The following is a 26767-nucleotide window of genomic DNA, read 5'->3' as shown; positions in this document are numbered from 1 at the left end:
GCCATTCGTGCACCCAGGTTCTTCGTTGAGTACACCATCGCAGGGGCTCCTGTCTGTGATGCAGCGTCAAGGGTAACCCCAGCCACGATCTCCGAGCTGATAGTCCATGCTACTGCAAACGTCGTTGAACTGTTCGTGCAGATGGTTTTTGTCTTGCAAACGTCCCCACTGTTGACTCAGGGACCGAGACGTGGCTGCACGATCCGTTACAGTCTTGCGGATAAGATGGCTGTCATATCGACTGCTAGTGATACGAGGCCGTTGGCATCCAGCACGGCGTTCCGTATTACGCTCCTGAACCCACCGATTCCATATTCTTCTAACAGTCATTGGATCTCGACCAACGCGAGCAGCAATGTCGCAATATGATAAACCACAATCGCGACAGGCTACAATCCGACCTTTATCAAAGTTGGAAACGTGATGGTACGCATTTCTCCTCCTCATACGAGGCATCACAACAACGTGTCACCAGACAACGGCTGTCAACTGCTGTTTATGTATGAGAAATGGGTTGGAAAGTTTCCTCATGTCAGAAAATTGTAGGTGTCGCCACCGGCGCCAATCTTGTGTGAATGCTCTGAAAAGCTAATCATTTGCATATCACAGCATCTTCTTCCTGTCGGTTAAATTTCGCGTCTGTAGCACGTCATCTTCGTAGTGTAGCAATTTTAATGGCCAGTAGTGTAGATCCTTAACTTAAAGGCGGTTCTTGAAACTTTGCAATCAGGTTTTCGAGCAATAGTTTCCATTTTGATTCAACAGTCTGTCTGTACAGTTCTTTCAACATCCCAGTTACACTTTTCCACGGGACCCACACAAATCTGTGACCATCCGTGCCGTCCTCTTTCCATACATCCAACATGCCACGCTAGTCTTATTTGGTACAGATCCCGCACGCTTGAGCAGTATTCTAAGATGGCCCTCACGAATGACGTGTAAGGAGTCTCTTTCGTGAACTGACTATATTTTCCCAGTATCCTACCAATGAACTGAAATCCAACCATCCGCTTTACCTACGACTGGATCTTTGTGATCGTTGCCCTTCATCCTATACCCCATATACGTTAAAGACCCGAAATTTTGAGTGTATGTTTGTTACGTCTTCACGTTGATACGTCTGCATGATTTTTAACAAATTTAGAATGGATTTATCTCATACCTTGAATTAACACATAGGCAACTTTAAAAAGTCCGCAGTACAGGATGTTGAGTGATTTGAAGAATATAACACGAAATGTAGAACAAAGATTATTCTTTTTACCCTTTGACTTTTGAACTGTGTCGTACTTGGGAAATGCTTTAATTGTTTAATAAGCCGTACATAATACGATTCAAGGTAGCGAATCATGTGCTTCTTCAATCCTCAAAGTGTTTAATTCTTACTACCGTACATTTTAGTGTTTGAGCGTCAGGCGTATCTTATAGCTTCGCGACGCTTGGGGCGATGGAGTCATTTAAATGCTTTACAAGAGAGACACATCGTACTTTTAAGTGTAGAATGTGAAAGGATTTTGTGATGCTGGATTTCATCATGAAATGCGAGCGTATACCCAGGTAACAGGCACATAAATGAGGGCATATGACGTTGTTGCACGTAAAAATATTATAAAATTTGCGCTGCTCTATAAATTGCGTACATTCAGTTTCCGTCGAGTTAGTATGTTTGTTACTCCCTCATGCTGCAGCGGCTGGGCGGATTTGGATGACTTTAGGAAACGAGATAGCCTGAATTAGCTACATTTTATTCCGTTGGGGTGGTCGATGTGGCTACTCTTCCCGTGGGATGTGTAACGTGACTAAAAATCATCCATTAAAATTAACTAGTAAATGAACCCACTAAGTTTGGACAACAATGAATCGGTGGGAAATATTAATAACGAAATTGTTGATAAGTATCTGGCGAGGTGACCACATACATGTCAGACGATACAGTGATGACGAGGGACGATGCTACAACATGCGCTGTACAGTTTCTAAACGCATTGGAACTGTCGGTGGTGCCGTTCCACAAGTTGGAACTGGAGGTGGGTGTGCCTGTCATGTTGATGCGTAACTTGGATGCACCAAGACTGTACAGTGATTAACATTTCTATACAAATAACTGTTTAACAGCAGGTAACATTGCGGGTCGCAGCTAGCATATCTATAAATTATTATATCCAGGTCTTTGTAGGAGTTTACTGATTCCAGTTGTGACTCACAGATATTGCTCTCAAAGGATAGTATGTTTCTTCGTTTTGTGGGGTTGAGGATTTTTCATTTCAGAAAATTTAAAGTAAGTTGCCACTCTCTGCATTACGTAGAAATCTTATGAAGAACTGACAATATTTCTCCAACTTTTTGCGATAGTAGTTGATTATAGATAACTGGGTCTTCTGCAAAAAGTCTGAGGTTTCTGTTAATATTGTCACGGTTCATTAACAAGCAGCTTGAACAACAGGGTGGCGACACGCTTCTCTGGTGCACTCTTGAAGTTACTTCCACTGCTGTTGATAACTCTCGCCCAAGATAACATGCTGCTACCTCTTTACGAAGAAATGTTCAGACTAATCACAAATTTCGTCTGATACCACATACGATCGTATTTTCGATGATAAATTTGTGTGTGGCACTTAAACGCTCTTCCAGAGAAATCAGGGATACGCACTAGCGGATGGGCTTTGGGCATAAACAAGGAACAGTGGTCGAAGTCTGTAGAGAGGCGAGAGGGGCAGTTTCGATTGAGACACGTGGCATCGGCCCCCACCCCCTCCCCGCTCTGAGTGACGTCACGTGGCTCCACGGCCGTCCAATTCTGCCGGGCGCTGTCTGATTTGCCTTCCCACGCATGCGCAAATTCGGCCCGCCTCTGGAACATTCTGGATTCTGCTGCTTTGCACTTATATGCAAGACACCGTGGTACTCTCAGCCTGCAGCAGTTTTAACTCCTGAAGACGCTGGAGGTAACAGCTTTCGAAAGATTCAGATTTACAATGAAATGAATTGAGAACTCTGAATATTTTACACAAGTCCGCCGCGAGAGACTCAGCACAAATACGTCTTACTAACAAATAATACAGACCACTCAGTTACTGGCATGTTATATGGTCTCTGAAAAGCAAGTGTATACTTCCTTGCGAGCGTGGATTGATTGTATAAAAAGAGCACTGCAAATTTTTAAGCGCCAGTGTTCTCGACACATTTGATAGGCGTTGTTTGTGAACTCTCTTAAGACCGAAATTACTGTGCGCTGTATCTCTCTCGATGATAAAGTGTATTACAATAAAAGGAAACCGATGTTACAACTCTCGTCTTTTACCAACTCGTTCATTTAACAGATGATGTTAATTTCTTCCCTGTTTTATGTTATCAAAGCTGACAGCAGATTTCATAAAAATGGCACCGAGGTAGACCCTCATCTCGGTATGAAGTTCCTCCATAGATTATAACAAAGTTGTGGAATAAACCGCCTATCTTGGTAGGCTACGCGTTAAGGCACCTTTAAAGTGTCGTTACGAAACCAGCATTACTTAACCCTTTTTTTTTAAGTTATATCATTTCATCCTGAAAATATTGCAACTCTGCAGAAAGAGTAAACAGTTTGTTACAACTAAGTATTTCAGAGAGCCTCATACACGCAAACAAGATAACTCTTTATTCCTAATGTTAACCTTATTGTAAAGTACTTTAACGGCAGAGCATGGATGCGGTTATCGCTGAAACAGCCGGTTTTTAGTTACATCGGATTTCTTCCACGCAGGTTTACTCCGGTTGTTAAGTCAGAACAAAATAACCAGTTTCGGAAATAACCGCTTTACGGTTTTTTATTACTATTATTTCCTGTAACAAACACAGAAATCGAAAAAAGATTGAAAAATTTTGACTCTCTGTTTCAAGACATATAGAATCAAAATATTAAACAGGCAAATAAAATAAAAATTACTGCATCCACCGTTCGCGCCTTTTCTCGAGAAGTGGTAAGTATCTGAATACTACCAAAAATCATCAGTATTCTACAGCCCATTCTTTTTTTGTCTCTGCTTAAAAATCATGTTGTAATCGAGGATTATACCATGCCTATGATGGCATTACGAATAGTCAGTGCTAAAGGGTGAAAACTCCGGATGAAGAACTCTATATATCGTGTAATTTGTCCGCTTTCAAGGGCGACAAGCACTTAAAGGCATATTGTGTACACACAGGCAGTAGATCATCTACTTACTATTTTTTGTTGTATACTGTGTTTTTAAGGTTTTCATTTTTTATTGTCACCATAATTTCCTTCGTCGTGTATCATTTCATAGAAATGGCAGACAAATCATTAATCGTTAAAGGAAGCAAGTGAAGCGTTGTACTTCATTGCTACGTCACAGATTTCCGCATCAGGATTGGTGACAATCCGCAGTACAACGGATAATGGGCCAGTCCTGCACAATGCACGCTCAAGCTCACTGGGAGCCACGACAGACAGCGACAGGGTCGTTATTGTCTCACCACTGCTGTACCAGTTCTTATGCCAGAGTTTCTGTCGGCATTGTTGTTAAAACACCACTGATTGCGTTTCCCATTTTCTACAACAATACAATATTTCAAACCAAAGCAAATTTTACGATTAAATATTAATCGCTTTTTAAAAAACGCTAATTTAAAAACGAAGAATTTTAGCACTGTTGCTTTGCCTAACAGATATTTCGGCTTTTTACTCGATTATTAGTAACAAACTAACCGGGACCAAAGATATACATAAAAATACTGATTATTGAAAACTTAAGTACCGGTGTCGATTTTACCAAACCCCACCGCAGTCAGTGAGATACTGTTTTGTAGAATCAGTGTTGAATGAATCAAAATGAACGTTTAGTGGGAATAATACATCAAAAAAAGTTTTGCATCACCTCGGTTCCGAGAGTTCTGGAACCTGTACAGAAAATTGGAACAGGGGCGGCGCAGTTCCTTCCGTCCCTTTACGAACGGACCAACACCTACCTGTGAACATTGTCTCGGATAGCCGAGTGAAACCTACTGTACTCCGACGTGAACCAGGCTGCAATTTAAGTTACTAATCTACGTTTCGGGAGAAAGTTTTCACACAAATGAAAGGTTGGAAATTTTGTGCTCAATTAATATATTCTGAAACATAGATGAACAAGTATCACTGCTAAGCCCGTGCTAGTCTTATCACAGTCACTCACAATCCCTTTCACTCACGTTAGCAAGTTTATGGTGTTGCATTTCCCGAAAACGTAATAGCTACAAAAATATTGATTGGTTTGGTTGATAACGCTCGCCAAATATTTAGTCTCGCGGTACCTAATGCACTCACAGTTTTTAGCCACGGACCTGCTAAATATGCCACGTGGAATTTATGTCTTTACTCGTCACAAAATACAATTAAAAATTCCAAAATTTCTACACGCCCATCGGAATAAGTATGCCGTCACTCTATCACAGTTTTGATGTATGGAACACTGCTAGATCAGACAACTTTTCGTTTCCATCGGAACTACTACTACACACGTCCGAACTGTTTCATGGCTAGGCTTCCACCCTTCTCTCGAATCCTCTAAGTCTTCTCTACCAGCAGAGAAAGGCGCGCGAAGAATATTGCTCTACCATTGGTCAGTTTATTCAACAGCCAATAGCAAAAAAACATTCACCCGCGTCAATCCGCGCTTTTCGTCAATAAACAATCGCAAAATAGTAAACCTAACGACTTCACTTTTTACCGACGTAATTATTTAATATGCTGAAGTTTTGCTTTTGCAAAAAGTTATTTACTATTGTTATTTATACCTGAATTAACTTTCACTTTACCATAAACTTACTTTAAAAATCTATTCTACGAAATTCCCCTTTGTCCATATCCACACTTCTTCGAAATGTTCCCACACTAAATCCTACTACATAACTCGTTAAACAATTATCTTCAAATTAACCTTAAACCACACTCAAGCATCATTCATACTGCTAAAACACATTTATAACATTTTACATACACAAAAAGACATAATAACACTTTATGAAAATAGTAGAACAGTTTATGAAAAACAATCTATTACTTTAGTGCACTCTAGCGGGCACAATCGAAACTAAAATCACAGTCCCCCTATCCAATACTGTCCTCTATCGGCTGACACATAAACTACGTGCGCGTCCAGTCTTGCGTCACCATCTGTAACTCTGAGACACATCTCCCACTTAACCGCCTCCAAGGCAGAATCGGTATATGGCGCTACGCCTCAAGGGACTAACATAAAAATCATTTTCGCCCTTTTTATTTCTCATCGATCTTGTACCACCATACAGCGAGACCTTCAGAGGTAGTCGTCCAGATGACTGTACCCACCGGTACCTCTAACACCAGTGGCACGTCCTCTTGCATTGATGCATGCCTGTATTCGTCGTGGCATACTATCCACAAGTTGATCAAGGCACTGTTCGTCTAGATTGTCCCGCTCCTCAATGGCGATTCGGCGCAGACTCTTCAGAGTGGTTGGTGGGTCACGTCGTCCATAAACAGCCGTTTTCAATCCATCCCATGCATCTTCGATAGAATTCATGTCTGGAGAACATGCTGGCCACTCTAGTCGAGCGCTGTCGTTATCCTGAAGGAAGTCATTCACAAGATGGGGAGTGAATTTTCGTCCATGAAGTCGAATGCCTCGCCAAAAGCTGCCGTTATAGTTGCGCAGTTGGTCGGAGGATGGCATTCACGCATCGTACAACCGTTGTGGCGCTTTCCATGACCACCAGCGGCGTACGTCAGCCCCACATAATGCCACCCCAAAACAGCAGGGAACCTCCACCTTGCTGCACTCGCTGGACAGTGTGTCTAAGGCGTTCAGCCTGACTAGATTGCCTCCAAACACGTCTCCGACTATTGTCTGGTTGACGGAATATGCGACACTCTTCGCTACAGACTACGTGATGCCAATCCTGAGCGGTCCATCTGGCATTTTACTGGGCCCATCTGTACCGCGCTGCACGGTGTCTTGGTTGCAAAAATGGAACTCGATATGGACATCGGGAGTTAATTTGCGCACCATGCAGCCTATTCTGCAAAGTTTAAGTCGTAGCACGACGTCCTATGGCTGCACGAAAAGCATTGCCCAACATGGTGGCGTTGCTGTCAAGGTTCCTCCGAGCCATAATCCGTAAGTAGCGGTGATCTACTGCAATAGTAGCCCTTGGGCGGCCTGAGCGAGACGTGTCTCTCTGTATCTCTTCCATGTCCGAACAAGATCGCTTTGGTTGACTCCGAGAAGCCTGAACACTTTCCTTGTTGAGAGCCCTTCCTGGTACAAAGTAACAATACGGACGCGATCGAACCGCGGTATTGACCGTTTAGGCATGGTTGAACTACAGACAACACGAGTCACCTCCTCCCTGGTGGATTGACTGGAACTGATCGACTGTCGGACCCCCTCCGACTAATAGGCTCTGCTCATGCATGGTTGTTTACATCTTTGGGTGGGTTTAGTGACATCTCTGAACAGCCAAAGGGACGTGTCTCTGATACAATATCCACATTCAAGGTCTATCTTCAATAGTTCTGGGAACCGGGGTGGTGCAAAACTTTTTTTTATTTGTGTAGAAACACAGATCTCTACTTCTGCTGTCCGTCGTAATGTTTTAGAGGCGTCCGCTGAGCTATGTCCCGCAAAATGCCTTCTGAATATGAAACGAAAGGAACGGTAAAAAACTTTGCAACGTAATGACTGCTCAGTGTTGTTAATCTAAGAAGGATTTCTCAAAACATTTCGACAAGGGAGCGTAAAACTAAAATTCACAAACATTCAGTGTTATACTGAGGAGGGATGTTGAAAACTAAATGAACAAGTAAGGGAAGTGAAAGTAAAATGAATAATCGATGAAAAACTTTAAAAATAAACAAAAGGCAGATATCCAGTTATAGCTAGTTTGGCCCTGGAAGAAGTGCTAGGGAAAAGTCGCTGAAGCAAACAAAGATTATAACATGCGTGATTATAAGAGATGTTGATTTTTTTAAAAAAAGTAGGTGTGTTAAGATAAGACCACGAGATGGCCGACAGGGCTAAACCACTCAAAAGACGTAGGTCTTATAAGAGAAAGAGGCGTTTGCTTTGCTTTATGTGGCAATACCGTACAAGAGGTCTGGCAATCAAGCCGACGGTCGAGTCATTAATTCAGTCCTCTCCTATTGAGAACGACTATAAAAATTAATGCCACAAGATAAAATTAATCTCTCCTCCAGGTCGCTATATGTACCCTGGCGACCAAAGGCCATACATACAGCAATTAGAATTACCAGAAGCAGTTAAAAAGCTTTGATTATCACCGCAAAAAATACAGTCATACGATGAACTTTGATGAACTCTTCGATTTCTTCGCATCTTTCATCTACTTCTAGCTTCTTTGCACGTCCTATTTATTATATTCCTAAGTGGCTCTTATTTCTGTATTCCGAAATACATGAAAAATGTGAAGAAATAGAAAGAGAAATTCATCGAAAGGACTGACTCAGGGTACAGAAAAGACAAAACAACCTTAGGTGAAATTAAAATGAAGGGGGTAACATTAACAGTGTAATATGAACCCCACCTGTTTAATGCACAGGAGAGAGTGGATAGGTGGACAGAGTGCACTGAAGGCCTCTATGAGGGGGGGGGGGGGGGGGGGGGGAAGGACTTGTGTGATTGAGTGACAGGAGGAGAAACAGGAGTCGAAATAGAAGAAATAGTGGCTCCAGTATTAGAATCAGAAATTAAAAGTGATTTGGAAGATTGAAGATCGAATGAGGCGGAAGGGGTGGACAACATTCGATCAGAATTTCTAAAACTATTGGAGGAATAGGGAATTAGCTTGATAGGTATAATGTATGACACTGATGTATGAGAGTGATGGTATGGCATCAGACTTTTGGAAAAAACATTATGCACACAATTCCGAAGATTGGAGAGCGGACTACTGCGAGAATTGTCACAAAAATCAGCTCAGCAGCTCATGCATCCAAATTGCTGACAACAATTATATACAGAGGAATGGAAAAGAAAATTGGGGCTCCGTAGATGATCAGTTTGGCTTCAGGAAAAGTAAAGGCATCAGAGACACAACTCTGACGTTGTGGTTGGCAATGGAAGGAAGACTGAAGAAAAAGCAAAACATATTCATGGGGTTTGTAGACAGAAAAACCACTCGACAATGTAAATTGGTGGAAGAAGTTTGAAATTTTGAAAAAAATGGGGGTAAGCTATAGAGAAGGACTGGTAAAATACATTATGTACAAAAACCAAGGGGGAATAACAAGATTAAAGAACGAAGTGCTGGAAATAAAAAGGGTGTATGACAGGGATGCAGTCTTTCGCTCCTACTGTTCAATCAGCACATCGAAATAGTAATGACGGAAATGAAACAAAGTTTCAAGACTGGTATTAAAATTTAGGGTGAAAGGATGTCAATGATGTTTCACTGATGGCATTACTATTCTGAGTTCAGTGAAGAACGTGTTGAATGGAATGACCAGACTAATGAGAACAAGATACTGACTGAAAATAGAGTAGACGAAGACGAAAGTAATGAGGAATAGTAGAAATGAGATTAACGATAAACGGTAACATGAGAACAGACGAAGGAAGTTTTCTAGCTTGGAAGCAAAATTACCCATGATGGACAGGGCAAGGATGGCATAAACAGCAGACTAGCACTGGCAACGAGTACATTCCTAACCAAGGGAAGAAGTCTACTAGCGCCAAATATAAGTCTTGGTTTGAAAAAGAAATTTCTGAGAATGTGTGTCTGGAGCACAGCGTTGTATGGCTGTGAAACATGGGAAACCGAAAAAGGAGAGAATCGAATCAATTGAGAAGTTGTGCTGCAGAATAATGTTGAAAACTACGTGAACTGTTGCGGTGAAGAATGAGCAGGTTCTATGCATAATCGTGGACAAAAGGAATATATGGAAAACAGTGACAAGAAGAAGAAACAGGATGATAGGTCATCTATTAAGACATCACGAAGTAACTTCCATTAGAGGAAGCTGTAGAGGGTAAAATCTGTAGCGAAAGACAGAGATTGGAATACATCCAGGAAAAAATAGAGGTCGTAAGTTCCAAAAAAAAAAAAAATGTTCAGATGTGTGTGAAATCTTATGAGGCTTATCTGCTAAGGTCATCAGTCCCTAAGCTTACACACTACTTAACCTACACTATCCTATGAACAAACACACACACCCATGCCCGAGGGAGGATTCGAACCTCCGCCGGGATCAGCCGCACAGTCCATGACTGCAGCGCCTTAGACCGTAGGTTTCAAGTGCCACTCTGAGATGAAGTGGTTGGCACAGGAGAGGAATTCGTGGTGGGCCACATGAAACCACTCAGAAGACCGATGACAAAAAATAATGTGTAAGTTTTCCGGCACATGTATACAGCTGTGGCATACACTGAAATCACCGCATTCCATCACCGCATCTGGCTGCCATAGCAGCCAAAACAAAATGGCGCAGTCCATTCACAAAGTTGAGCACTGTGCCGCAGCTCCTTCTCTGCATTTAAGGGCAACCACTCTAGCAATCCATGGCGCGCTGGTGGAAGTGTGCGCAACGATGCACCTTCATTGTGGTACAGAGGTCACGTGGCGCTGACGCTTCCTGTGTGGTCAGACAAGTTTGAATAATGCGTATCTCTTCGTGAATAACCGGGAATCGAAGTGGATGTCTGGTGTCCTTGTGCTCGAAACCCGGCGTATCGCCGTCGAGGCCCTGAAACTAGGAGGTACTAATTCTGTGTACACGTGTAGGGCACAACGCGATGCCGACCGAACAGTGCCTCACGCCCCGCACGTGGAGTCACGTCACCAGACCTTGATATTGGAGGTGTAATTTGTTCCTAACATCTGACTCTGCCTCTGTCGTTCTATGCAACCTACAATGTTATACCTGTCCAATTTTTCTTTTCTTTTTTTAATTAGCTCTCAGGACGTGCCCATACAACCATCTCAACTGCGGCATGTCATTTATGACGATACGAACATAAGGACAACACAGTACCCAGTCTCCGAGCGGAGAAAATGTTCGACCTCCGGGAATCGAACCCCAGCCCCTTCATTTAGCAATCCGCCGCGCTTATCGCTCACCTACCGTGACGGACTACCTGGCTATCATAAGCCACGAGCGAGATATTCGTATTCTCTCGCGTGCTACGCGCAAACTTGAAAAAATGAACTGCACGCTTTCATAGGAAATTTAATGTAGATAAATTTTGTTCTGGGGTACGTTTTCACTAGACGCCGCAGTTTTCGGGGTATTACAAGAATAACACACAAAAATGACCTTCAAACGCACCCTTAGTGCCACACTCAGTCCGCCCCCCCACACACACCTGTCAGGTTTTCTAGTATGTTGTCTATGCCACTCCCTCCTACCACTGCACAAATATTTGCGACTGCACGAATTATTTCCCACATTCGACCTTTTTTGGACTTTATCGACTGGCCTTATTATGCCATCGAGTAAAATTGATCACATACAAATTGTGAAATTGACATTTGTGTAAGCTTTACGTAACAATTTTCTGAATTTTAAGGCGTAAAATAAACAATTACATCGTTGTAGCCGTCAGGCTTTCTGACTATGAAACTACTGTGTTTGTAAGGGTTAAGTTTGAATCGAATTGCCAACGTAATTAGTTCAAGCGTAACGTATACAAAAGTAGTTTTTCTTTAATTACCCTGACGGGCACACTTAAATTAATAATGTTAAGGAAATAGTCGACTATGCTGGCGGCGTAATAGTCCAATTAATAGAGCGCAAAAAGGTCGAATATCAGGAATAGTTTTTGTGGTCGAAAATAGGAGGGAGCGCCACGAATAATATACCAGAAATCCTGAATGGTGAGGGATGAATGCCGGGGTGGAGGTGCGTTTGTAGCTCACTTTTTTACGTTTCGCTTGAATAACTAAAAAGCCGTGACTTACACCGAAAACGTATCCCAGTACACAATTTATTTACATTAAATTTCCTGCAAAAAGGTCTATCAGTTTTTTTTTTGTAGGACTAATAGTTCGCGCGTACGAGCAAGAGAACATGGAAATCCAGCGCGTATTTCATGAAGGCCAGTTATAACATTGCGGGTTTGCATAAAACGACAGCGCATGATGACTTCAGAAATCAGAGCCCCTGCTTTCGCATCCGGGTGTTCTCAACAACACTGAGGAACAGATTTTCAGTCAAGCTAGCAAGGAAATTTTACTGACACTCGTGGGAATCGAATCTGCAGCCTCCGTCTCTCAGACAGGCTCGCCAACTCCTCAGCTCTCAGCTCTCTGAGCATCCCCTTGCGAGGCACTCGTCTACCTTGCCTTAACGATCGGCTCTCGAGCGTGTTGAATATTGCACGGTACTAAATTCTGAAACGGAGACACACAATGCTTCACGAAACGACACCGGCGAACTTTCGGCTCTTCGCTCCACGCAAAGCTACCGAAAATATCTCGTTGCCAAGCAACCAGTTCTACGATCGTCAGTAACTGTAGCCTATATATATAGTGTCGATCTCCTCATTCCACCGTTCAGCGCATGGTAACGGTTATTTTGCACCGACATTACTTCCACTGTTTCTTTAAAGTTGAAAAAAGACTACTAATAAATAACTACGACGAAAAAAATAAAAAGCGGATGCGAACTTGCAAAGGGGGGATGGGGGCAATCACGGGCAATATTGTCCCGGAAATAAATTAAATACCCCTGTTTCGATCAGAAGTGTCTTGTTTTAAAGGTAAGCTGCATGCCTTCTGTAATATGGATATGAATGCTGCCTATCTGCTTGACTTTGGATGATGTGATGAATTGTGTGTTGTAACGTCTGTGGATATTGGTTTTATATGTATATTAGGAAAACGGATTTGTTCCTAATTGTACACTACTGGACATAAAATTGCTACACCACGAAGATGACGTGCTACAGACGCGAAATTTAACCGAAAGGAAGAAGATGCTGTGATATGCAAATGATTAGCTTTTCAGAGCATTCACACAAGGTTAGTGCCTGTGGCCACACCTCCAACGTGCTGTCGTGAGGAAAGTTTCCAACCGATTTCTCATACACAGGCAGCTGTTGACCGGCGTTGCCTGGTGAAACGTTGTTGTGATGCATCGTGTAAGAAATGCGTACCATCAACGTTTCCGACTTTGATAAAGGTCGGATTGTAGCCTATCGCGATTGCGGTTTATCGTATCGCGACATTGCTGCTCGCGTTGGTAAAGATCCAATGACTGTTAGCAGAATATGGAATCGGTGGGTTCAAGAAGGTATATGGAGCGCCGTGCTGGATTCCAAAGGCCTCGTATCACTAGCAATCAAGATGACAGGCATCTTATCAGCATGGCTGTAACGGGTCGTGCAGCCACGTCTCGATCCCTGAGTTAACAGACGGAGACGTTTGCAAGACAACAACCGTTTGCACAAACAGTTCGACGACGTTTGCAACAGCATGGACTATCAGCTCGGAGACCATGGCTGCGATTACCCTTGACGCTGTATCACAGAAAGGAGACCCTGAGATTGTGTACTCAACGACGAACCTGGGTGCACGAATGGCAAAATGTTATTTTTTCGGATGAATCCAGGTTCTGTTTACAGCATCATGATGGTCACATCCGTGTTCGGCGACACCGCGGTGAACGTACATTGGAAGCGTGTATTCGTCATCGCCATACTGGCGTATCATCCGGCATGATGGTATGGGGTGCCATTGGTTACACGTCTCGGTCACCTCTTGTTCGCAGTGAATGCACTTTGAACAGTGAACGTTACATTTAAGATATGTTACGACCCGTGGCTCTACCTTTCATTCGATCCCTGCGAAACCCTACATTTCAGCAGGATAATGCACGACCGCACGTTGCAGGTCCTGTACGGGCTTTTCTGGATACAGAAAATGTTCGACTGCTGCCCTGGGCAGCACATTCTCCAGATCTCACACCAATTGAAAACGTGTGGTCAATGGTGGCCGAGCAACTGGCTCGTCACAATACGCCGGTCACTACTCTCGTTGAACTGTGGTGTCGGGTTGAAGCTGCATGGGCAGCTGTACCTGTACACGCCATCCAAGTTCTGTTTGAGTCAATGCCCAAGCATATGAAGGCCGTTATTACGGCCACAGGTGGTTTTACTGAGTACTGATTTCTCAGGATCTATGCACCCAAATTGCGTGAAAATGTAATCACATGTCAGTTCTAGTATAATATATTTGTCCAATGAATGCCCGTTTAACATCTGTATTTCTTCTTGGTGTAGCAATTTTAACGGCCAGTAGTGTATATTGCTGTGACCTGTGTAACTTTCCATTTCTTAGGAACGGATCTTTCGTCGAGCGAGCGATGTAATATGATTCCTAACTACGGAATTGTATCAACACACTCTGAAAAGAACCTAACTGGACCGGTAAATTTGCCTTTATTAATCTGAGGTACTTCACTTCACCGAGGATGTTTATTTCTATTTTGCACATGTTGACAGCTATTTTTGATTCTAATTCTGCAAAGTATACTTCGTCTTCCTCCTCTTTAGCGGTACTGTTAACGGTAATAGAACCACCACTATTGCTCAGCGAAGTTATTGTTAGCGTATTGCCTCTGGTGTATTTATACTATTATCAGAATCCCTTTGGATTTTTCTGACGGATTTCGAGACAGAGTTTTTTTGTTGTCGAAACTATTTGAAGCTTCTCGAATTGAAGTCTGCGCTAAATTTCGAGGCTCCGTACAGCATCGGCAATATTGGAAACATTGTGTTCTTTTAAATGTGAAATGTTTCTTTCATTGCTTCTGCATCAGTGATCCGATCTGCTTTGAGTGTAGTGTGGAGCACAAAAATAAAGAAGCACGTTGTATATCCTGCCGACTTGATACGCAATATTACTGTACTTCCGAGAACTACCCTGTCCCAGCGAGTTTCCGCTCTCGTGTTACTCCAAACTACCGGCACCTTAGTTTTATCTGTTCTATTTTGATCTCCAAATACATTCTTGGTTTCATTTTTTCAAAGAAGGTTTTATTTTTTACTTTTTCAGTCCATGAAACCCTTAGAATTAATTTCCAGTATCACTTCTCTAAAGATCCGACTTTGCTGTGACCCACTTTCTTCATTGTAGGTGACGCGCATCCATATACAACTGCCTAACAGTTCCACTTACTTTCCCTGACGGCCCATTCAGTACCGTAATGCTAAGGTGTCATCGTCTTCCGATGACGTCACTGCGGCGTGGTGTGGTTGGGCAGTCTGGTCGGCATTGCAGTCTCCCAGCCATCGTTGGTATCGTCAGTTTCCCACACCTCGGAGCGCTACTTCTCATGCAAATTGCTCCTCAATTGGTATCACGAGGCGAAGTGAGAGCTGACATGAAACTGTCTGCCAGATTAAAACTGTGTGCCGTATCGAGAACCAAATCACAATGTTTATTATATGTCAGGTTGTAACTTCCCCACAAAATAAAATAATATGAATAATATTCTCATTTAGCGTAACTACCCAACAGTGAAAATATAATACAATGTGACAAACCTATAACCTTTCAATAATTGGCAGTCAATTTAACCTGGTAAATTTTGGACGTCAGCAATGCTGCGTCATGGCTCTGATACATCATTCTGAATAAACTGAAAAATCTTACCTTAATTAGATCGCCGGATGACGCGTATATATCTGCTCCTATAAGAAATTTTCCTGGCGCAGCTAAGTGCAATGCTGGCCGATAGATTTGTCTTATATAAAAGAAAAAAACTATTTTTTCTTTTCAATAATCGGGATGGCCATCGCTGCACACGACCGGCCCAGCCAACACGATACAACAGACACGACTGCTCGGTAGCAACAACTTACTCCTACTAATCCACAGTTCTTACTGCAGTCAATACTGCTCTTTGGTCTCAGATTCTCTTCTAGCTTACATATCGCAGGCAGCGCGTGAGCAATACATCGAAATTACATCAGCTCGAGTGCGCTAGCAACAAATTATTTAATTATGGACCTCTTACAAGGTTATCAATTTTGGGCCGCAATGACAATCTTCAGGTTGCTAATCATATCGAGTCGGGGTGGGACCTATGTGAAAATTTTACGCTAACAATAAGGAGCCAAACGAGTCTCGTCGTATATATGTGAAATATGACGAACATTGTTTCACTTATTGTTGCTACTGGTCGATTTTTACATATATCGGCTCCACATGGTTAGCAAACAGTGTGTATTCAGATGTGAAGATATTAACAACAGAAATTAATGAAAGATTTGTGATCCCTAACTGAAAAAAAGAAATAGATTTCCTGTATCACTGAGAACATTTTCTACGTGTCCACCTACATAGATACTCCGCACGCCACCGTAAGGTGCGTGGCAGAGGGTACCCTGTACCATTACTTGTCGTTTCCTGTTCAGTTCCACTCGCAAATGGAGCGACGGAAAAACGACTGTCTGTACGCCTCCGTATGAGCCGTAATTTCTCAAATCTTATCTTCGTGGTCCTTACACGCAATTTATGTTGGCAGCACTAGAATCGTTCGGCAGTCAGCTTCAGCTGCCGGTTCTCTAAGTTTTATCAGTAGTGTTTCTCGAAAAGAACGTACCCTATCCTCCAAGGATTCCCATTTGAGTTCCCGAAACTGCGAGTATATCGCAGCTCGTCAAGACTTCTTTTTTTTTTTACGCGTGACTGCTAGACAGATTAAAATTTCCATAGTTTTTAGTTATGCAGTGGAAGTTTCCCTTCCTTTAATAACGTGTTCATTGTTGGCGACTGTGCCGTGAGTATTGTTCGTATGAGTATTTCTTGCACAGTGCATTTTTAAGTCTGCGGTTTGATCATGATGCGCATTTTAGTGGAAGTGACATGTTCATTCTGCGAAAGAACGAGCTTGGTAACTCACAAAAGTCTCTCTCTCCTTTTTTTTTACGTGCAACTAGATACAAAGTTCGAAATACAAAGAAATTTTATGCACACGGTTAGAAGTGAAGCATACGTGTGTTACTTAACGTTCCACGTGTTAAGGATTTAAATTTCTTAAGTTATTTTCATCTGTACCACATCTCACTAAACACGTAGCGTACATTTTATGACTGGTCACTTGTAATCGATTGAAAGTGTATAGTAACACGTCAAAGTTCTTACTTCACACATCTAAGATTCATTAGTCACAATTTATTACTGCTGTGGATAAACCTGAATAAATATTTCAATTTTTGAAAAATCAGAGTAACTTACAGTGCGAACTAGTTTCTCGCATCTTAAGTGAAGCACTTTGTAAAAAATTTCCTGAAGTTGTCGTTGCTGTGGAAGTCTGTTTCTTCGCTCAGTGCACACTAACTGATCAAAAGTCTCCATGCACCACTATATAATGCGGAGCTGACCACTAGATGTCATGAGAGGCCAGTAAAAAAGAAGGCGGGGGGTATTGTGTTGTCAGCAGAGAAGCAATATCAGCAGGATGGATCGGTCAGGTGAGCTCAGTGATTTCGCAAGTGGACTTGTCAGTGGGTGTCACCTGAGTAACAGATCCATCAGGGACGTTTCAACACCCCTACAGCATAAATCCGACTGTTGCTGATGTTATCGTGGAAAGGAAACGTGAAGGTACAGCCACAACTAAACGAAGACCAGGCAGACCTCATGTACTGATAGCCAGGGACGTCGAGAACTGCAACGAGTGGTCGTAGAAAAATCACATGGCTAAGCAGATGAAATCACTCTTGAATTGCAAATTGCTGCCAGCAGTCAAGTTAGCTCAATGACTGTGCGTAGCAAGTTAAGACGATTGGGCATAATGGTCGAGCACACAATTCCCTCTTCAGTGCTTCATGTCGTAGCGGCCCCTTATCAGTTAGAGGGCCTGCACAACAGACAGGCAAGGTGGGCTGCACACCTCCCTTCAAGAGCTCAGATCAAAACATCGCCAGTGCATGTAAACAACAGACTTTCCACATAAACACAGCACTACTTCGCGAAAATCCATGTGACAGAGATCCACCAATTGGAACTAATATGACTAGGTGAAGCATTCCGACGAATCGGTGCTATAAGCATGCCAGCAGAGTCCGGCAGTGTGTACCTACAGCTAGGACAGCTCTGGCCCATACTTACCTAGTAGACACTTGCCATAGCCTTCAGCAGAAAGGTGTATGTTGTTGGGCGCAACGCCACTTTGCAATTGTGTAGCATAGTGTACTCTTATCTACCTTTGGCCACAACAAAAATTGTTGTGTTTCTTGCTGTTCTTGATTTTGGAAATTAGTGCACACCAAGAAGGCGTTTTAGTTAAATAAAGTGTGTTCAAACTTGATCCTTAGTTCTTTCTTGCCGACTGCAGGACACTGCACTTCAGGCAGTGGGAAAAGTGATACTGTTGAACAGCGGATGACAAGAAACGAGGGATTTTGAGCCATGAATTACGCTATACTCCGTCAGTCCGACAAATGGATCTGAGTTTGGCGAATTCCTGGAGAACGTTGCTTGCCATCACGTGTAGTGCTAACAGTGATGTACAGAGTGGGTGTTGTTAAGGAATGGGGGTGTGTTTCGTGGTAAGGGTGTGGTCCGCTTATTGTGCTTAACAAACCGCTAAACATGGGAGAATGAGAACTTATTTTATAGTATTGTACAGTGTGGAAATCAGAGGAACAGTTCGGAGATTATGACTGTTTGCATCAGCATGACAACGCTTCCTGTATAAAGGAGCACCTGTAAGGTGAACAGTAACATTCCTAAAATGAACTGGCACGCCCGGCGTCCCGACCTGAACCCAATGAAAAACACCTTTACATTGAGTTAGACGGTCTAGTCTGGTCCAGACCCCAGCGGTCATCACTACCTTTTCTGTTTTCCACTCTTGAGGAAGACTGGGCTTTTATTCTTCACACGGATGGTGCGGCTGGTCCCGGCTTAAGTTCGAGTCCTCCCTCGGGCATGGGTGTGTATGTTTGTCCTTGGGATAATTTAGGTTAAGTAATGTGTAAGCTTAGGGACTGATGACCTTAGCAGTTAAATCCCATAAGAAATCACACACGTTTGAACACATTTAGTCTTCCACAGGCATTGTGACAATTCATTGAAAGTGTCCCCAGCAGAGTTGAAGCTATCAAAGGTGAAGACAGAACACATCACGTATTTTATCCACTAACACTTTTGATGTGGCGGCCGCGGTGGTCTCGCGGTTCTAGGAGCGCAGTCCGGAACCGTGGGACTGCTACGGTCGCAGGTTCGAATCCTGCCTCGGGCATGGATGTGTTTGATGTCCTTAGGTTAGTTAGGTTTAAGTAGTTCTAAGTTCTATGGGACTAATGAACACAGCAGTTGAGTACCATAGTGCTCAGAGCCATTTTTGAACTTTTGATGGTCACTGAATTTCATCTTGTGGAGGCGAATTTCCAGATGTTCTAACTGCAGAATTCTGCCTAGTCGTCGAACATGGGGTGTCTAGGAAACCTACTTTCTCGGATCTCTAGATGAACAATTCAAACGGATCGTATTATGGGTTTTATTAAGAAAAGTAAATGACAATTCTTAACTTTGAGAATTACATAGATGTGTCGCAAGCAAAGGGTGACCATTTCTCCTCCTTACACGAGGCATCACAATAACGTTACACCAGGCAACGCCGGTCAACTGCTGTTTGTGTATGAGAAATCGGTTGGAATCTTTCCTCATGTGAGCACGTTGTAGGTGTCGCCAGAGGCGCCAACCTTCTACATCTACATCTACATCTACATCCATACTCCGCAAGCCACCTGACGGTGTGTGCCGGAGGGTACTTGCGGAAGCCAAGAAACACGGCATCTACCTGTGAACCCGTGTCTAAGGCCCTCTTAGTTTCGTGGACGAATAGCGCGAGGTGGGTTTCACACGACCGTCTTTTTCGAAACCCATGCTTATTCCTACAGAGTAGATTTCTAGTCTCCAGAAAAGACATTACACTCGAACATTATACGTGTTCCAAAATTCTACAACTGATCGACGTTAGAGATATAGGTCTATAGTTCTGCACATCTGTTCGACGTCCCTTCTTGAAAACGGGGATGACCTGTGCCCTTTTCCAATCCTTTGGAACGCTTCGCTCTTCTAGAGACCTACGGTACACCGCTGCAAGAAGGGGGGCAAGTTCCTTCGCGTACTCTGTGTAAAATCGAACTGGTATCCCATCAGGACCAGCGGCCTTTCCTCTTTTGAGCGATTTTAATTGTTTCTCTATCCCTCTGTCGTCTATTTCGATATCTACCATTTTGTCAACTGTGCGACAATCTAGAGCAGGAAGCACAGTGCAGTCTTCCTCTGTGAAACAGCTTTGGAAGAAGACATTTAGTATTTCGGCCTTTAGTCTCTCATCCTCTGTTTCAGTACCATTTTGGTCACAGAGTGTCTGGACATTTTGTTTTGATCCACCTACCGCTTTGACATAAGACCAAAATTTCTTAGGATTTTCTGCCAAGTCAGTACATAGAACTTTACTTTCGAATTCATTGAAAGCCTCTCGCATAGCCCTCCTCACACTACATTTCGCTTCGCGTAATTTTGTTAATGCTTTGAAAAGCTAATCATTTGCATATCACAGCATCTTCTTCCTTTCGGTTAAATTTCGCGTCTGTAGCACGTCATCTTCGAGGTGTAGCAATTTTAATTGACAGTAGTGTACATTCATGTTTGGAAAAAACAGAACACCTTCAACGACCAGAGGTAGGGCGTTCATATTCACAGGACGTGTATGTACATCAGTATGTTCTGCTGAAAGATTAGCATTTGAAGCACGGCGGCCCGCGAGTTCAAGGTCAACACCGATATCTCGGCGCAACATGAATTGCTATGATAATAATTATAAAAGGTGGCAATTTTATTTACGCATTGTCTTTTAAATAGATATGATGGTATCTGATACCCAAGTACTAATGCAAAGAAACATAATGATGCTAAAATGCTTTAAATTCTTGCTACAATTTAATCTTTAAAATTTAATTATTCTCTTCGTATTAACATTTAATTAATTAACATACGTCGATCAGATTTCGTAACGCTGAAGGCGTTAAAATTTAAAGTTGTTCAGTCCCTGTTTTGTTTTCTTTCAATTGTTGCGGGCCAGCGATTGTGCAATGCTGTTCGCTTTGAAGTCTACACATTTGTAAAAATCAGGTCCAGGAAACACTTTTGTGACCACGGTTGCGATTTAGACGGTATTCGCGTAATTGTACTGATTAAGAGTTATCGTTTCCGAAAGATGCAGGTTCGATTAAAACTGTGTGCACTATTGCGAGTATAATGAAAATATTCCTAACATGTTGCGTAACAAAAAGTAACATGCGAATCACAACCGTGGTAAAACGAAGAAAATACACTCCTGGAAATGGAAAAAAGAACACATTGATACCGGTGTGTCAGACCCACCATACTTGCTCCGGACACTGCGAGAGGGCTGTACAAGCAATGATCACACGCACGGCACAGCGGACACACCAGGAACCGCGGTGTTGGCCGTCGAATGGCGCTAGCTGCGCAGCATTTGTGCACCGCCGCCGTCAGTGTCAGTCAGTTTGCAGTGGCACACGGAGCTCCATCGCAGTCTTTAACACTGGTAGCATGCCGCGACAGCGTGGACGTGAACCGTATGTGCAGTTGACGGACTTTGAGCGAGGGCGTATAGTGGGCATGCGGGAGGCCGGGTGGACGTACCGCCGAATTGCTAAACACGTGGGGCGTGAGGTCTCCACAGTACATCGATGTTGTCGCCAGTGGTCGGCGGAAGGTGCACGTGCCCGTCGACCTGGGACCGGACCGCAGCGACGCACGGATGCACGCCAAGACCGTAGGATCCTACGCAGCGCCGTAGGGGACCGCACCGCCACTTCCCAGCAAATTAGGGACACTGTTGCTCCTGGGGTATCGGCGAGGACCATTCGCAACCGTCTCCATGAAGCTGGGCTACGGTCCCGCACACCGTTAGGCCGTCTTCGGCTCACGCCCCAACATCGTGCAGCCCGCCTCCAGTGGTGTCGCGACAGGCGTGAATGGAGGGACGAATGGAGACGTGTCATCTTCGGCGATGAGAGTCGCTACTGCCTTGGTGCCAATGATGGTCGTATGCGTGTTTGGCGCCGTGCAGGTGAGCGCCACAATCAGGACTGCATACGACTGAGGCACACAGGGCCAACACCCGGCATCATGGTGTGGGGAGCGATCTCCTACACTGGCCGTACACCTCTGGTGATCGTCGACGGGACACTGAATAGTGCACGGTACATCCAAACCGTCATCGAACCCATCGTTCCACCATTCCTAGACCGGCAAGGGAACTTGCTGTTCCAACAGGACAAAGCACGTCCGCATGTATCCCGTGCCACCCAACGTGCTCTAGAAGGTGTAAGTCAACTGTCCCCCATTGAGCATGTTTGGGACTGGATGAAGCGTCGTCTCACGCGGTCTGCACGTCCAGCACGAACGCTGGTCCAACTGAGGCGCCAGGTGGAAATGGCATGGCAAGCCGTTCCACAGGACTACATCCAGCATCTCTACGATCGTCTCCACGGGAGAATAGCAGCCTGCATTGCTGCGAAAGGTGGATATACACTGTACTAGTGCCGACATTGTGCATGCTCTGTTGCCTGTGTCTATGTGCCTGTGGTTCTGTCAGTGTGATCATGTGATGTATCTGACCCCAGGAATGTGTCAATAAAGTTTCCCCTTCCTGGGACAATGAATTCACGGTGTTCTTATTTCAATTTCCAGGAGTGTATATGATGACATAAATGTTCTTCGCTGTTATTCAGGACAGGTTTAGATTCAACACCGCAGTTTTTCAGTCACAAGACGATACACTTTACAGATATTTGTTTTAAATAACTTGTATTTACCTTTTCTTATACAATATGGTGACTGTCCGCAAGGATTCTCTCTCTCTTTCTCTCTCTCTCCTTTTTATAGCCTTTATACATTCACATTACATACATCGATTAAGAAACTTTTCTTTCTCTACCGACCAGTACGAGAACAAAATCCGCCCAGACGAAATGTCTTACATAGAATCAGTTCTCACTTAACAATCATATATAGTTTCGTAGTACAAACAATGCTAGTTTATTCCGTGCACTAGAAAGTCTTTGATTCACTGAGCACAAAAATTAAAGTAATAAAATTATAATTACATTTTTAATATCGTCAATTCTTCTTTATATCATAAAAATAAGGTTTGACATCGTCGTAATATTAGTTTTCTTTGTTGTAGCACTATAAACATCACCTACCTATAAAATGTGTGCCTGTGGCTCTTGTTGTCGCTACAGAGCGAAAGTAGTGTGTCAGTGGGACTTGAACAGGCGTACAGAATGGCTCGCAGACGTGTGTGCGACACGCACTCAAACCAGTGAGTTTGAAAGAGTGCTCTCTATTGGCATGTGAGAATGTGACGCATCCATACGGGAAAGTTCTGCTCGTGTGGGACCAAGTGTTTCGGCAGTTGAACGGGTGTGCGAAGCCGTACAGCAAAATGGTTTAGAGAAAGCCGTAGAACAGAATGGTTCACAGAACATGGCGAGATGAGCAAAGTCGTGCCACGCAGCCCCACCCCCCTCCCAAATCCCCCCAGCCGAGAAGATCGGCTCCTCATTCAGAGTGGCACTGCAGAACAGATATGCGTCCTCCTCGACACATCGTACACTATCAGAGGGTTACTTGCACGTCGTCCGCTTCTCCGCCTATCTTTAACGAATGTGCAGGAACGTGCTAGACGGCAATGGTATATAGAACGACGTCAGTGGGCAGTAACGGCATCAGATAGTGTTTCCGGACGAATCCAGGTTTTGTTTGTTTGAAAATGATGACCGCATTGTGGTTCACCGCAGATAGGGAGAGGCGGCATCACAGTGACTGTGTTCACACAAGGCACACAACGCCAACTCAAGCCTTTATGGTGTAGGGATGCTAATGAATACAGCCACAAATCCCAGTTAGTGCTTGTCCAGGGCACTGAATGACATCCTGCGACCCGTAGCCATACCCTTTCTGCGCAGCACCCCAGACGACATTTTGTAGCAAGACAATGCAAGACTGCATGTTGCTGTACGAGTATGTGCCTTCGTGGTCTCACGGGATGACAGCCTTTCGTCCTGACCCATCAGACCACCAGACTTGTTGACAATCGAAAATGTATGAGTTATGATAAAATGACGGTGCAGTGCTATGACCCAATGCCGACCACCACAGATGAACGTCGGAACCACGTGAATGTAGCATGAATGGCTGGCTATACCACAGGACGCGCCGATGCCATCACGCATGGAACAAGTTATCAGGGCCCATGGGAGACCCTGTGCCTACTAGGCAACAGGGCACATGCTAAATAAGATAACAGAACGCAGTATGTCATTCTCAATGGAGAGAAGTCTCCCGAAGTAAGAGGGATTTCTGTTGTGCCGCAGGGGAGTGTCGTAGGACCGTTGCTATTCACAATATACCTGGTGATCAAAAAATCTGTATAAATTTGAAAACTGAATAACTCACGGAATAATGTAGATAGAGAGGTACAAATTGACACATATGCTTGGAATGACATGGGGTTTTATTATAACCAAAAAAACACAAACGTTCAAAAAATTTCCGACAGATGGCGCTTCATCTGATCAGGATAATAATAATTAGCATAACAAAGTAAGACAAAGCAAAGCTGATGTTCTTTACAGGAAATGCTCAATACGTCCACCACCATTCCTCAACAATAGCTGTAGTCGAGGAATAATGTTGTGAACAGCACTGTAAATCATGTCCGGAGTTATGGTGAGGCATTGGCGTCGGATGTTGTCTTTCACCATCCCTGGAGATGTCGGTCGATTACGATACATTTGACACTTCAGGTAACCCCAAATCCAATAATCGCACGGACTAAGGTCTAGGGACCTGGGAGGCCAGACATGAAGAAAGTGGCGACTGAGCACACGATCATCACCAAACGACGCGCGCAAGAGATCTTTCACGCGTCTAGCAATATGGGGTGTTTTTATGGGTTCTAATAAAACCCCATGTCATCCCAAGCATGTGTGTCAATTTTTACCTCTCTATCTACATTATTCCGTGGTTTATTAAGTTTTCAAATTTATGCTGATCACCCGGTATATAAATGACCTAGTGCATAACATCGGAAGTTCACTGAGGCTTTTTGCGGATGATGCTGTAGTATATCTAGAGGTTGTAACAAAGGAAAATTGTACTGAAAAGCAGGAGGATCTGCAACGAATTGACGCATGGTGCAGGGAATGGCAATTGAATCTCAATGTAGACAAGTGTAATATGGTGCGAATACAGAGAAAGAAAGATCCTTTATCATTTAGCTACAATACAGCAGGTCAGCAACTGGAAGCAGTTAATTCCATAAATTATCTGGGACTACGCATTAGGAGTGATTTAAAATGGAATGATCATATAAAGTTGATCGTCGGTAAAGCAGATGCCAGAATGAGATTCATTGGAAGAATCCTAAGGAAATGCAATCCGAAAACAAAGGAAGTAGATTACAGAACACTTGTTGGCCCACTGCTTGAATACTGCTCACCAGCGTGGGATCCGTACCAGATAGGGTTCATAGAAGAGATAGAGAAGATCCAACGGAGAGCAGCGCGCTTCGTTATAGGATCATTTAGTAATTGCGAAAGCCTTACGGAGATATAGATAGCCCGAATCTCGTGGTCGTGTGGTAGCGTTCTCGCTTCCCGCGCCCGGGTTCCCGGGTTCGATTCCTGGCGGGGTCAGGGATTTTCTCTGCCTCGTGATGGCTGGGTGTTGTGTATTGTCCTTAGGTTAGTTAGGTTTAAGTAGTTCCATGTTCTAGGGGACTGATGACCATAGATGTTAAGTCCCATAGTGCTCAGAGCCATTTGAACCATTTTTAGATAATAGATAAACTCCAGTGGAAGATTCTGCAAGAGAGACGCTCAGTAGCTCGGTACGGGCTTTTGTTGAAGTTTCGAGAACATACCTTCAGCGAGGAGTCAAGCAATATATTGCTCCCTCCTACGTATATGTCGTGAAGAGACCATGAGAATAAAATCAGAGAGATTAGAGCCAACTCTAAGGCATACCGACAATCTTTCTTTCCATAAACAATACGAGACTGGAATAGAAGGGAGAACCGACAGAGGCACTCAGAGTACCCTCCGCCACACACCGTCAGGTGTCTTGTGTAGTATGGATGTAGATATAGATGAGGTGACTGAAATGCTCATAATTTCTGCAGCATATACTAACGTGCTTTCTTTTTAAGTGAGTGTACAAGAAAGGAAATAGAAGAAATCGCTGAATTACAGACCCATATCACAGACATCGATTTTGATTAATATTTTGGAACATTAACTGTGTTCCAACATTATGAATTGCCTCGAAGAAAACGATCTCTTGATACATAGTCAGTACTGATTAAGAAAATATTTTCCTTAGGTAACAGTCTTTATTCACATGAAGTAATGAGTGCTGTCGACAATGGATCTCAAATTCATTCCATATTTCTAAAGTTCCAGAAGACTCTTGATATCGCTACTTACAAACGACTTCTGATCAAAGTGCGTGCCTATAGAGTATCGTTTCAGCTATGCGACTGAATTCGTGATTCTTGTCAGAAAGGTTGCAGTTCGTAGTAATCGACGGAAAGTTCTCTTCTCTTCTTCTTCACTTCACGATTTAGCAAATTGCCTGTTATGGTACACCATCTCTTGTATGATCTTCCTACAGTACTTCCTTTAGCGCAGAAAGTAATCGAGTAAAACAGAAGTGATATCTGGCGTTCCAAAGT

This window comes from Schistocerca gregaria, chromosome 2 (genome assembly GCF_023897955.1).
Source record: "Schistocerca gregaria isolate iqSchGreg1 chromosome 2, iqSchGreg1.2, whole genome shotgun sequence".
Taxonomy (NCBI): Eukaryota; Metazoa; Arthropoda; class Insecta; order Orthoptera; family Acrididae; genus Schistocerca; species Schistocerca gregaria.
The sequence above is the reverse complement of the archived record's forward strand: the minus strand, read 5'-3'. Positions refer to the sequence as shown.